Raw genomic sequence first — 14,018 nt, forward strand, 5'->3', positions numbered from 1 at the left:
CCCCGCGCGCCGCCACTCTCCGGGGTGTAATAAACGACCAATGTAATCTAGATATGAATATAAAATATGTATATGAGCTTATTATCTCATTTTCATTGTTTTTGTCATTTTACTTAGATAATTTTATTTTTGTATTGTAACTTGTCACCGAAATAAATAACCTATCAGCTGTTTGATATAGAATAATTAAAGTTACATGTTATGAATAGGTTATTAATTCTACTGTTACTACATTTTTTCTATGATCTCCCTTTTAATGGAACTAACACGGGTGACCCCCCGAGAACAAGCAACAATTTTAAAACAGATTGTATCCGTAAGTATTAGGTGCCTTTTAAACATAGCACATTTCTGGTAAAAATCCGGCAATAAAATGTATTGGCTGTGTACTCGTGCCTCAACTGACTAGACATGTACCGCTATTTTTCTTTATTTATTTCATTATCACACGCACGGCGGCGGCGGAGGCGGCGGCGCGGCCGGCAGACCCAGCTCTACATTACAAGAAAGTTACAAAGATGCATCGACGGTTTCATTAGACCATCCAAAATGTAGAAAGTATATTCTACAAACATTAGGGCGAACACGGCGATATACCAAAGAAAACACGTTCCATAAAAAAACATTTAAGCCGGAACTCGAAACCACTGAGAAAATATTTCAGGCAAACATTTTGCGAGTGAAAGTCAATATGACAAAAAACTTTTCCATCCGTATTTGCCTTGTATTTCGATCGCAAAAAACGTCTCCCGTCGCTAAAGCGTCGCATCCCTTCATCCACCTCCCCCCAANNNCCCCCCCCCCACGACCCGCCTCGCGCTGCCCTATCGCTAAATATCGATACTTATAATAACTTAGAATAACACGTCGTTGCGACAATGGGGCAACACAACATGCAAAGTAGGTACTCTTACACATTACATGAAACTGTTACTCCGCACCCGCGGACAAACCAATGATGGATTTTGCGGGACTCTATGTGTACTCTTATCAATTATTATAAATTGTGTCTTTTGTTTGAAATTTAAACGAGAAATAAATAATAATAAAACCCCGAAATTACTCTTGCACAAAAACGTCGCAAAAAGCAAGCGGTCACTTTGTATCTGTCATTAAACCTACAACTAATATAGATATTTTAGCGTCTCTCCTGAAGATCGCCTGAAAGATATATTTTGTGTGGTGTTTGGTGGATTTTGCTCGAAGTAGTGAGGAGAGCGCGCCCGATGCTGAGTGAGGGCAGCTCGCGCACACATCTGTTGTGTGCTGTGTGCTGTGTGCTCTCGCGCTTCACTGGCTACTAGTCAGGCAATCGTAGAATCGCCCTTTCATTGAACACGACATTTTGTAACCTTTCGGAAACTGTTCGAGACAACTAAATGATGTTTATTTTTTGTTTGGTAAACATTGGTGTGCTACAATCTTCTATATCAGAAGTAATAACATTGACAAACTTGTAACAATATTATATGTATAAAATGGACAAGTCCTTTCTATCAAAATCGTTAGCTAATGCTGTTTGCACAGTATGGGTGTAGCGCGAAGCGAGGCGAGCCGGCACACACATTAGCCGATTGCCGACACCTCGCTGTTTGCCGACATTCGCCGTCACTCGCCGACACCGCCGCGCCCGCTGATGTATTGGACACGCGCTTGTCTTTAACCTGTCATCTCACCTAGGTATTAGTTCCTAGCGTACATTAAAAAAATGACATACCTTAAAATAATGTTAAGACAAGTCCAACTTCGGTGACCGGGCCATGCCATCCGACCCAACTGTGGCCGGACAACATGGCAGTCATTGCCTTATCTGCGTAATCCTCATTTCGTTTTGAGAATGATAACAAAAACTTGGCGCATGTCACGAGTTAAAAAGGTAGCACAAAAAACGCGCACACGCACACGCACAAGGCCGTTTGCCGGTCGCACGTCCGCCGCCGAAACCCTTCCGCGGGGGGTCGCACCGAGCCCAGGTGTGAAGTCAACTTTTTATTGTAGAAACAAATTCTCGTTTCGACTGCTAACTGCTAACGAGACGCCACAAAAAGCGTCGCGATCTCGTGACGCGTGCCCTTCACTGAATGTGATAGTAAAAAACGGTTGCACCAAAAAAAGGGTTGCGGAAGGGTTGTTCCCTCGCAACCCTTAGGCCGGCTCGCGCCCGTGAGTCTCTGCCTCGGATGCGGAGCGCCAATAAAAAACTATGTTCCGTGCATGCGCATTCAGATTTTAAAGTGATTTGAATTCGGTGAATTTCCATACGGCGGCAGCGGGCCGCGATTGGCCGCTCATTTGCGTGCGGCTGCGCGCTGCGGGCCGCGGGTTGGCTGCGGGGCTCGCATTGTCGCGGCCCGCTATTTGCATACAGTCCGCCGGATACCTAAGGCGCCGCCGCCACCGACGCCGCGCCGCCGCCGCGCTGCCGGGGCTGTTCTTTACCTACCAAAGTATTGTATGCCTACTGGGTGCCAGATAGGGGTTCGGTTACATTTTACACAACATTTTAACTTATATTTTAAATAATAATTTGAATCTAGATATTATTTTTATAAATAACACTTTATTTAAACAGGTTAACTTTATCAAGACAACGATGTTAAATTCGTGTTCATATATATTTTTTTACATTTTACTATATAAAGTTATATTCGATATAAGAGAAAAGACCCGCCGCCCCCGCCCCGAGCAAACATCGTCGTGAAACTTTTGCAGTGAGCTTGTGGAAAACCTCATTAGGACCGCCTCGCCCTTTGTCCTGCAATCAGCGCCAGGGGGAGCTCTCGTTACTGAATTCCAAAATAACAAGAGACGCCCCGTGTCCGTGCCTCCCAGCCTACAGATTGTCCATTTCAGATTAAACTGTTTCAAAACGTTATTAAACTCGAGGAACGGCTATGTGACTGTGGAGCGGTTCGGCATCGCTTGCTTTCCGGCGCAATGTTGTAGATAACAAGCTACTTGTTACATTACAGGTCTTCGTTGGTTGAAGTTATCAAGACAGCAGGAGCCGGCGACGACATCAGCACACAAGTTGCAGGCCGCGGAATAATTATTTAACATCTTAACGTAACGGTATCTAGTCATCCCTAGCCCCCGCAGCAGGGCTCCCCGGCCTGAAGCCGCTCCTGGCCTGGGGGGAGACACCCACAGTAAACATTCACATTAGCTACCTTTACATCTAACTTTCTACAATTACTTTGTCAAATTGGACCCCGAATAAATAAAACTATGTTGGAGGTTAATTGTTGAAAAGGACGTGGCCAATATCTTTGATTCAGTTTATTTAATTGTCGTCAGTCGACTGGTATCGGTATTCGTACCCATTTTGAATAACATAAATGTCTAATTACTACTTATATGAAAACGTGCAATGGAATATGTTATTTCTTCTCGACAACTGTATTAATATTTACCTTCAAGTCTTTAAAAGTATCGACCAAAATCATCTTGAATAATTTTATAATATTGTTAGAATAAAAACAGATGCATATATAAAACTTCCGATTCAACAATTGCATTTGTGAGATAAAATGTAGCGAAATATTTATGCAACAAAGAGATATTCTGCATAAAAGCGCACGAGCGGCCGCATCTGCCCCTCGCCGCTGCCGCCGCCGCCGCCGCCGCCGCCGCCGCCTCCGCCGCGCCGCCGGCACACGCGGCCTCGCGGAGGGCAAGGGTGGCATCGCCGAGGGAGATCGATAAAGATTCATTAGCGGGGGCGAAAGCTACGGGAGGGGGGAGCAATGCACGCGACCCCGCACCTCGCCGCCCTCGGCCCCCCACCTCTACTGCATACTGTTCCACACATGACATGCATGCATTGAAGTATCGACGATTTGTATTGTTTGCACAAGTAATTTAAATAATTATAATTAACTTTTTGATAGATTTATCATATTTTGAATGTTATTATGTTTTGAAGTGGGTGATGTATTACTTGATAAACTAAGTGGCCATTGTGGGACACAAAAGATCCTAATTTCAGGTAGTTAGTTGAAATTAATTATGTTTACATTACCTTTCTATAACTTTTTTCACCCTCTTTACCCGATAAGTAATAATATTATTACTCGATAGTAATATGTCCAAGGCGATATTTGAACATTATTTGTAAAAGCAAGAGTCTCTAGCTGTGAGCAAAACCATTGTACATGCGGCGACGTTGCCGCATACACAAGCGCACACACACACACACACACATACACACACATGCGCTTTATACCGTTGCTCGGACCTTTAGTTTGTTAACAATGTGTTTTTTGTGGCGCTGCAACTCTTGAATAATAAACAGATCGCTGGTATTTACATTAATTAGGTGAAAGTAAGCCGTAACCGAGTGTGCAGTGTGCATTGCGCGGTGAGGTAAAAAATAGTGCTAATAATAAGCAAACAGCGCTCGCCCTGCGCACGCAAAGGGCAAACGGCGATACGCGCTGGGAGAGTAGTAGCCCGCCCTGTTCATAATACAATGGTATAACAAATACTTTCACTTCTATTTCAAAACTTATTTACAAGAACCAAAATGTATATCAACATGCTACTTCCTAATGATTTGTACTATCACGTTTAAAATAATTTTCAAAGTGCAAGCATGCCATGTACATAATGTAAACTGTCATCTATCATAACTCAACATCATACCTACACCACTTCACTGCACAGCGCCTAGGTGATCGGGACATAGTATTAAACGCAATAAATTAATATGTGATCAGAGAAAACATTATTTGCTCTCAGATATGTGTTTGCTTTCACGTCGACTTTTAGCCATATTAGGTATATTCATTTCAACTTGTTAAATTGCAATTTTTCTTACGTAACCAATAATTGTGAGAGAGAATCGTTTAATTGGCGTAGCTTCAGTTTAATGATTGTAAGATAGCAAAAACGATACCTAGTTTCATATTCCATTTTAGATGAAAGTAAAACAGTAAAAACTATAGAACAACGAGAGACATTTAGCGCATAAAGCGGGCGCGAGCTGCGGATACTAAAAAACTAGTAAGTAGAAAGCGATGCAAAGGTCAAGAAATGTCCGCTAATTACTGGCCGCGCCGAAACGGGACCCTTCGTGTCGTGGTAACGGTGCGCTGCCGTATGATAACTAGAAATAAAACCCCCAACTGAGCTGAGCGCAGCCCTGCACTACCACTGCTAACGACTGCCTGACATTAAACCGCATTGTTTTACTTAAAACTTTTTATCGCATACACTTCTCGACCTACAGAACACCAGTACTTGGTGAAACACAATAAACGATTCGTGAATATTATTCTAGAAATACAAGTAGCTCAACAGTAAGGTTACATTACATAGTTTCCACATTACAATGACTTCCAATAATTCTTGTAACAATAGCAGAGTGATTGTCGGCGTGTTGATGTGTCGGCGGCGGCTCGTTTATAATAATCACTCGAAAAATTTGCCTCCGCGATCAATTTGCAGCCATTACGCGCGGGTCGGAGTTCGCGGCTTTACAATTCAAATGTCTACATTTTTATTGATAGCGTCTCTTGCAAACACACTCTTATTGCTATCCAATAAAGTGCATTTTGTAATGCGGCACGTTCCGTCGACCGTCGGCGACTTATCTTCATAAAGCGATGACTTTGAATTTTATATCAGTCGCTTTAAGGCGAATGTAGTGCGGAGGCGGCGGGCCCTTTGATGCGGCGATATGAGGCGAATTTCGAGGCGCCGCGACACAAGTATGCTAATTCAGGCAATTGGAGCGGCGATGTGAGGTCGTTAGAGCTCGCCGCTGCCCGCCGCTGTCCGCACCCGCCTCGTAATTACTTATGGGTATGTATTTCTTAACGAAAAAAGCGTTGATATTTTTGTCTCATAACATGTACCTATTAATCAAACAACATTATGAATTGTAATGTAATTAATTACTCGTAATTTTTCTACCACACCAGTTCAAACCAAAGTTATATTCGTAATATGTTATAATGCTAAACATACGAGTATATTACTTCATCGTGTTTCCTCTGTATCGCCACGCCCAGCGCGGAAGGCGGTAAACGTTTCAATTTATTATTGAGCTGCTAGCAATGTGTCAGTCTCTACCTACCTAAATCTACAATTTCGATTCTCGACGAGGGCCTTTTCTTTATTAAATACTAGCTATTCGCATGCGCCTTCATCCGTATCTAATCATAAAACTTTATGTTATTGTTTACATTTGTCAAATTCTCAGTTGCGAATGTCAAAATTACCGTTATCATAACAACCTTGTTTTTTTATTGTTGGGAACTTGTAGTTTATAGTCCCATTCCCACATGAAAGATTTTTTCTAATTCATTCACCCCCTAAGTAAAGTGTGTCATAAGTTAATTTTTAGGCTTTTATTAAAGAAAGAGTTTTTCAGAAATACGCTGTGATCGCTGACGTCACACGCCACGAAGACGTGTGTGTTTACGCTTTATTATATTATTGTAGATTGGATCTGTACCTCCTTGTTCACCTTTATATAGAGTTTATATAAACTTTTTTCAATTTGTATAAAAATATACTTTGTAATGTAGAGCGTAAATTGCTAGATCACATAAAATATTTGCCCGTTTCTCTAACATCCTCGTGTGTACGACAATGCGGCCGCGTAATTAGCATATCCGGTGAGGCAGGCGCGGCGCGGCGCGGCGCGGCGGTGCGGCAGTCGGCGGTCGGCGGCTAAGGCGCGCTATGCTAAGCAGCACGTCTCCGTTTTTTGCCAACGCCGGTCGCAGCTCGCTGTCCGCTCCGACTAGTCCCGTCCGAACCAAAACGGAATGTGGACCGTTTTGTTGCATTCCTCTGGAGTCCCGTTAAATTTGAATTTGTTTAGGACGAGGGCGCGGTCGTGTGCGTGCGCTGCGCAGCGCGGTATGCAAGCGCGTTGTCGCAGACTGATGGATGACAGGTGACGGCGGCATCACAAAGGGCCAGTGCCGGCGCGCGGGCCGCGAATAAACTCCACAAAGCGCACGGTATAATCGCCTAATACCCTTAATATAACCGCCTTATACAGACACCGCCTTAATTAAAAAATTGTAGTTCTAGAAATGCTCAGGAAATAAATATTAGTTTTTATTGCTTCCTCGTAAATGAAACTATCAATCTACAAATAGAATAAAATATTAATTATGTTCACGTTAATGATACCTCAGCCTATGCCTTTAGGTGTGAAGAACATTGCATCAAGAATACCTTTTAATACATATGCGCTTCTAGCATGGAAAACATAATTTAGGAAAATAGCAGAGGCAGGCAGGAAAAGATGTTAGCAGCCGAAAGACCTTTGTCATGTAATTATAAAAGTTCTAATTCCGTTCGTACAGTACAAGAGATAGTGTGGCACTGGATCTCTGCCACTGGCTCGCCTCCAAGCAGTTTGGGGAACAATCGCCCGGCGAGCGGTACACAAAGCGTCACTTACAACGTCGACATTTTTATTGCCAGAATAAATCAGACTGCTCCACATATTATATCACCATCAACTCCTACTACGATAATAAGGTTCCTGTTTAGATTTTAAAATGGGCCTGAAATTAAGAAGAGAACATACGTGCCCCAGCCCTATGTTAACCCTATTAAACTAATTCTCTTCTGTGAGCGTATAGACTACCTGGACATTCAAATCTACGTTCAAACATCGCCGTGTAAGATTCGATGGTACTGTATTGCAAACATTTTCAATCAATTATTGAAATAATATCACAATCACTTATAAAAGTTGTGTAATTGCGTAGGAGTTGCGAGTTGTGGCGCGGCATGTCAGGAGCAGCAGCCGCGGCGCGGCGGGACGTGGACCACGCAAAGCGCCGCCGCCGCAAGGCCCCGGCCGCGCCCTCTCCCCTAACCCCGGCTATTACAAAACTTCAATAGTCTATCATTTTTATTGCCACAAATATTACTGTAGGTGAAGGTGCGTTTCTCCGCGTGCCGACTGTAACCGGTCCACTGCTCTGCATTCTACTTTATTTTTATTACGTTTAGCAACAATTGCCGACAGACACACTCGATTTATTTCTCTGATTCCTTTTTAATTCACTGGATAATGAACCTTTGCAGTTTATTATTTACAATCATTTATTGAAAATTCCAATAGACCATATCGAAGATTTGTTAAAAGTGTTTACGTAAGTATCTTTTAACTTGTTTTTGTCAGCGGCTATTTACGAAGTTTTTCACATTTATCGCGCGTGCGGCACTGAAACATGAGAGGTGCCCTGCAGAGCGTATGAACAGAACAGCTTTTAAATGTTCAACACGGCGCACACCTACATATTGCCCGGCCGGGACAGCGCAACGGTAGCCGGCGGCGCGGCCGGCGCGCTATCGCCCTACCGCGCTGGGCACACGGCGCTCCTGATCGCAAAAATAAATTTGCCAAGCGTGACGAAGTGAATTCATCGAAGGGTCACTTGTAAATAGAGAGCGAGTGAAACTCGATAATGAAATAAACTCGGCAGGATATTCGGGACGTCTCCGCGACTAATGACACGCTGCTATTTGAAAAGGATAAAAGCTATCCATTTGTTTTTTATTTGTTAAACAATTTTCCTGTTTTAAAATAAAGCCAATTGAAAATGATTCGTACCGTGTCGTCGTTTTTATGAAACAAATGCGTTGATGAACTCGTCGCGGAAAAAGATAATTCATGAACGAACAAATAAACGCATTTTTAACCCATTTAAGGATCTGAATTCCAATCATTTAATTTCGATAAAACCAAACCGTACAAGCTTAGTTTGAACGTGTTCTCAGCTGCAGCGGTGTTGATGTCTATTTATCAAAGAATATAGAAATCAACATAAAATAAGGACACATTATCATAATATGACTAACGCTGGCTTTTAGCTACGTGTTTCATCATTGATTACACGGACTTTTTATGTAGATAAATGTTAATCACGAATGATCAATACATTTTGCAACATACATTACGATTACGACATAAGTGGTTAATCATACACCCTTACGAGTACCTGCGGCTTGTTTCTAAATAAACTCATCACGAACTTGTGTTATTTTACCTATTAATAGGCACAAAAAGTTCTCTACGCGGCCCACGATGCAAAAAGTTGTTATTTCTGGTCGTGCCGCTCGTTGCCAGCGGGAGCGCGACCCGGGAGCCCGGGTTCGAGTCGCGGCACCAGCTGACCGGACCCCCCCCCCGCCCCTTCCCCCGCGCCACGCACCCTCCGGACACTGACCCACTTATTATGTTGTTAAGGCGACGATACAAGAAGTCACGTTGCACTAACCATATTTAAACGTATCAACTAATCAACTTCATTTGATTGACATTTGAATCCTACGGATCCGACTAGATTATATATATTTTTTATAATATCTGCCTTAAAAGTTTTACCACATATTGCATTGGTTTCTGAATAATTATATTTACTCTTAAATTAGGCATCGTTTGGAATGTAGAATTGAATCTAATGGCTATGCCGTTTCTCATCCTGGATCCAACAGCCTTGTGCACCTAAAGTACTCCTTATAACAAAAAATTGGAACTGTTATTGCTGCTAATGTGTCTGCAACTGCTGCTGCTGCTGCTGCCGATGCCGCTGCTTCGTCCAGCAGTACGGTGCTCCACATTCTGACGTAAGTGCGAAGTTATATTGTTTATTGGATGTATTCTTGGCGATACCGTCGCCATAAATTTGTACTTGTTATAATTAACATTAATATTTGAAATGTCAATTCTAATAAGTCCATTGATATGTACCTGATTAATAATGCAACTAGATATTCTAGGCAAAGCATAGACATGAATTAAGTATGTAAATAGCAGTGGAGTGTCGGCGGGCGTGCGTCAGCACTAGCCGGCGGCGGCGGCGGTGGCGGCGGCGGCTGCTAACAAGCACAAGGAATATTACATAATCGTTCAGAATATTATTACTTTCGACATCGTTTACCCTTTAAAGAACAAATAATCGTTGTAATATGCCGTGGAATTGTATCACATTCGTCCCACGTACAAAGTTATTTAGACGTTTCTAAATAAGGGCATCGATAACGTGTTAACTTAGGATATAATCCGTTCACATGAATTAAGTGGACATTTATTATCCGACCGGTTGATTTTTTATGCGACGCGAAGTCCGAGATGTAATGAGAGCTGCGAGACGAGTGCCGTGAGGAGTGCGGCACCGATCATTGCGGCCGATACGGTCGCCGAAACTGCGGCCCTCCTCGCTGCCCGCCGCCGCTGCCCGCTGCCCGGTCGGCCGGCGGGGACTTCTCATTGAATGCGTAATAAGCGAGATATGCAGTGAATGTTAAGTTGGCCGCGCGGGGGGCTGCAGGGAGCAGGGGCGCGGCTTTGGGAGCGTGGGGATTGATCCAAAGGTTTCCACGTCGCCAGCTGCCAGCTTGTATCGTACTTCGCACACAAGTCGCCGCCTAATCTGACTCTCCTTAAACGCGAATTTGGTTCATATTAAGTATCTATTAAACCAACTGATGTTGAATTGTAACTCTCCAGCAAAACTGTCTAATTAACTGTATTTATTGAAGGCTCCACAGCGTGAGCTTAAAGTAGAAATGTTTTGAGACATAGTTATTTACCATTGTTAGAATAAAGGTTGTTTTAATTCTCAATTAGCACACGATCTTCCAAATACAGTATTTATTTAATTGTAGATCCCTACAACTGTACGTACTCACAATGTATTCTTCTATGACTTTAACGTGGAATAAAACGACCATTAACAGAAATCTTAAGCAAAACTTTCACTTTGAAATCCGCCAGTGTAACTCCCAACACTAACACACAAAAGGCGTGTCGGGGCACCGGCAGCATCCATAAAACATCTCTGCCGCGGGCGGGGGGTGAGGGGGGCACGGAGAACGCGGTGAGATAAGTCGCATCAATTTTTTCTGCCGCCGACCGAATCCCCCGACGACGGCTTCTCTTAACTAAAATATTCCCCGCTTTATGTGACGAATAATAAGCTACGGCCAACGGCGGGCGGCGGCGGGCCACGGCGGGCGACGGGCAGTGCGGAACGACCAGCGCGATCTAATAAATTGTTCCTGATCGTACTAAATCTCGGACGACTGCTACTTTCTGCACATTTTATTATTTCATAAAAATGCGATAAAAACTAAATCGAACACGGTCATGATAATCAAAGTTCTTCGTGTAAGCGATTCAGTTTTAAATTATCTAGACACCACGATGTCAAAGTAACTATAGCGAGCGATAAGACCAGGCTTTAACATAAAAAATTACAATAGCATTTTGTATTGGAGTCGTTCAATCGATTAATGTCGGCGATCGTAAACTTGACTGACTTTTTGCTGTCCAGTCGGTGCGGTGCAGGCTGGCAGGCCCGGTGGGCCGGGCGGGTGTAGGTGACGGCGCTGGCAGGCTCTGTGCGCGGCCCGCACGCCGCACCTCTCCGCCGCGCTAGCTAAACTCATTGAGACGTTGTACAAAATGCATCGAGGTAAATGCGAATACGCGGAACTATGACAGAAAGGCGTTTAAAGTTAATCGCAAAAACGCCCAGCGGAGGAACAAAATGTATATTGTATGAGTGGCGGAATTTCAAGTGTTTTTGTAGCTTTAATGGATTGTGGCACGTCCGCGCCGCGGCCGCCGTCCGCCCACAGCTCCAGCCCACATAAAATATTACCGTAACGCGAAAATATCCGTAGAAAAATTTTACTAAATGCGAACACAAAGGTCCAGCTGCGAGAGAATAATAGAGAACGCACAGGATTAGGATTGTCCGATAGGTAATAGGATCCTAACAGGTCTTACAAAAAAAACCTTGCATTCCTCAAAATTATGTCGAATGAAGTGAATTAGGGACGTTCCACGAAGTGCTTACAGTATTTTTTCTATTTTAGTGTGTTTAATGAACAAGAAGGAATTATAAGAGAGTTGATCGATTTTTTTTAATTTATCTCAGAATTGGACCTATTTACTAGAAGTATTTAAGTGTTTTCTGCGTAATGGTTAGCCTCCCAGATCAGTAATTGAATTAGTTATATGAATAAACGATACCAAATGGTTAATCCATTAAGTCAACAAAATGTTTTGTGAAAACGGCGAGTATCCGGACGAGCGCTCGGCCACAGGGCGCGGCGGGACGCAGCGAGCCGGCGCCCAGCAACCAAGCAGCCAGTCATCGGAGGAGCATCAATCATAGCGCCTGTTGCAGTGCGATGCGGCAGGGCCGCGGGACATTAGAATGGCCCAAAGTGAATCGATGTTAAAGCAGCTGATTGATTATGGTAACAGGCATTTACCGCGTACTGGCCGCTGCCCAATAGTCTATTCAAATATTGGCTTTCTAAGGTGGAATTATGAACTTTTGCCAGGACCTGGCTTCGTGAGTTTGAAGATGAATTGTGACAATGATGAAACAGTTAGCGATATAATAAAAACTGATACTACTCTTGATATGCTGCTCAATATGCTTAAATGCTGGGAAGATAGAGATAGAGGTGCAGCATACAGACACGCACACACGCCCAAGAATAACTCGAGATACACAGTAAAGTGAGACTGATCTCGAGCGCAAATTTAGTTCAGATACTAAAACAATAGTATCCGTTTACAATCTCCAGAAAACCCGCTCAATGACTTGGGTAATTCATCAATAGCCATATAAAGCTTTCGATAACGTCTCCATCCATCACTTAGTGATAATGCGTTTGCGACACGACGCTCCCGCAGCAACCCTTCCGCCGCCAAGGCCCCATCCATCCTCGTTACATTAGCCGCAACGGCCGCGCCAGCCGCGACATCTTCGCAAACACGACGCAAATACCTCATCCCTCAACTACCTCTAATGCGGCGCCAACACCACTCTAACTTGTGTCTCTACCAACAATCTGACATGTAAATAATTTGTCATAAACTGTTCTAAATCCTACAGTACTACGCTAAGCTACGGACTGTGGCAAGCGCGGAAAAAGCTTTCTTTCTGTACTTTCAGGAATTCGATTTCGTTAGCTGAAATTAAGTTTAAATAGATATAATAAAACAAATAGAAGCATAGAAATGTAACTTTAACTTTTAAGCAAAACACGTTAAGACATAATCGGCTTATAAGTAATAACGACGGCAATCACTCGCCGTGTACTATTGCTGGCAAAAGTCGTTTGTTACGACCTCCCTCTGCCCTCCGCCGCCTCCCCCCCCCCTCGCGCCCAAATTATTACATGACGATGTAGATGCCGCCGTGAAAAAACAATAAAACATTTGAGTACGTCACGCCTCGCGCACATTCCGGCCGTAACAGACTAACAACCGTGGACAGTATCTCCCTCGCGATTTATATTGTATCTGTTTTATTACGATGGGGCGGGGGCGGGGGCGCGGGGGGTGGCCGCTTTACAGCGCAGGAAACAGGCATGCACGGCACTTTATTGCAGCCATTTCATTTTTATAATTTCACGCCGACAGAAGTATGAAGTCACTATTACAGTAATGCAACTTTGAAACAAATACAGATTTAAAAACGAGACTCTTCTTTCCAAAGCTTTGCACAACAACGAAGTCTTACTATTTTTTCACTCCAGGACGATGTTGTTAGTTTTTTTGCTCTGAAGTTGCATACAATTAAATCCTAAATGAGACAGGCAATCAGTGCCCGCCCGACCAGCGCGGCGAATATGTGGCTTCATCTACATTTTAAAACATTTTTACAATAATTTTATTTCCTTTGAGAAACATTAGCAATATCAGAATGAACTTGCTCAACTCAAGGAACGTAAAGTAACTATTAAAGCAGACGACTGTGCGACAATGTGCGCCATCTGTTATCAGTAATAACAGCTAGGCCACAACACAGTAAGTCATTACATCATTACTCGCTCGTTAGTGAGTCTAGTTCCAAAATGAGCCATAAAAATTTTGAGGTGTTTTTGCGGCATATTTACGGAACGTTCGGCAAACGAGCGGAGCCCGCTTTATGTTCCGCGGATGTAATGCTCCCACTAAAATGATCTTAATATCGCATAAACATTTTACTCGCCGCCGGCAAATGTCACAGTAAGAA

This window comes from Papilio polytes, unplaced genomic scaffold, assembly GCF_000836215.1.
Source record: "Papilio polytes unplaced genomic scaffold, Ppol_1.0 DF824158.1, whole genome shotgun sequence".
Taxonomy (NCBI): Eukaryota; Metazoa; Arthropoda; class Insecta; order Lepidoptera; family Papilionidae; genus Papilio; species Papilio polytes.